Genomic DNA, 1,346 nt, shown 5'->3' with positions numbered 1-1,346 from the left:
GGGGCATCAGTGTTTGGAACCATGGCATTACATCATCCCACGGGCATCATTCAGTGATTCTAGGGGTTGTTGGTTTGCTTAGTTTGTTTTTTTTGTTTGTTTTGGGGTTTTTTTGGAGACAAGGTCTCACTATGTAGTTCAGGCTCACTTTGAGCTCACTATGTAGCCCAGGCTGGCCATGAACTCGCAGTGATCCTCCTGCCTCAGCCTCCCAAGTGCTAGGATTACAGATTTGTAATGGCTATTTTAAACCTGGCTATTCTAGGTTTAAAATGAGGACAGATTGAAGGAGAGAAAAACTAGAGACAATTATATCCTCTTTAAATAGATCTTATATAATGAATTTTCAATTGTTGAAGTCCCTATTTTAATCTACACTGATCTGTGTGAATAACTTTATTTTTCCAGTACTGGATATGGAACCCAGGGGTACTCCATCACTGAGTTGCCTCCCTTACCTTTTTCACGTTTTATTTTAAGACAGGGTCTTACTAAGCTTCCCAGGCTGATCTCGAAATTACAGTCCTCCTGCCTCAGCCTGCAGAGTGGCTGAGGTTACAAGCATGTGCCACTGGGCCTGGCTGTATATAAAGTATTTAATAGGGAACAGCAAACCCACAGGTCCACATTTTGTTATACCAGTGGGAAGTATCATATTTTTTTAAAAATTTTTATTTTTTGGTCTCTTTGAGACAGAGTCTTGCTGTGCAGGTCAGGCTGGCCTTGAGCTCACTTTGTAGCTCAGGCTGGCCTCGAACTTGCAGTGATCCTCCTGCCTCAGCCTCTCGAGTGCTGCGATTACAGGTGTGCACCACGCTTGGCTACATTTTTAAACTTGTTTTTTATTTCACGTTCACATCAGAGTTCATACCCATTATGGGGGGGCTGGGGATTTAGCTCAGTGGCAAAGCGCCTGCCTGGCAAGCGCAAGGTTGTGAGTTTGGTTCCCGGTACCGGAGAAAAACAAACAAACAAAAACCATACCCATTATGGGCTGTGCCACCACATACAGTGACTACTGCTATATTTTCAAGTTCACTGATCTTTTCTGTGGTGTTTAGTGTGCTATTAATTCCATCCAGTTAATTGCACCTTTCATTTTAGGTGTGGGACTGGTGGTCTCTCAGTGGTCCCCGGGAGAAAACGGCAAGAGAATTTAGAAGATAAAGAAAAGAGACGCTAGCCGGGGTCAGGTGGAGTTACCTCTGGCCTGATGAGCAGGAGGACCGCCCAAAAACAGCAGAGGGTTTATTTGTACCCTGGAGAGGTTGGTTAATTTTTGTCTGTCTGCCCAGCAACCAGTTAACAAGTTACAATGACTTGTTTACGGCTTGTTTACTGGGAGA

This window comes from Chinchilla lanigera, unplaced genomic scaffold (assembly GCF_000276665.1).
Source record: "Chinchilla lanigera isolate Chin_1 unplaced genomic scaffold, ChiLan1.0 scaffold00050, whole genome shotgun sequence".
In the NCBI taxonomy this organism is placed as follows: domain Eukaryota; kingdom Metazoa; phylum Chordata; class Mammalia; order Rodentia; family Chinchillidae; genus Chinchilla; species Chinchilla lanigera.
This window is presented reverse-complemented; position numbering follows the sequence as displayed.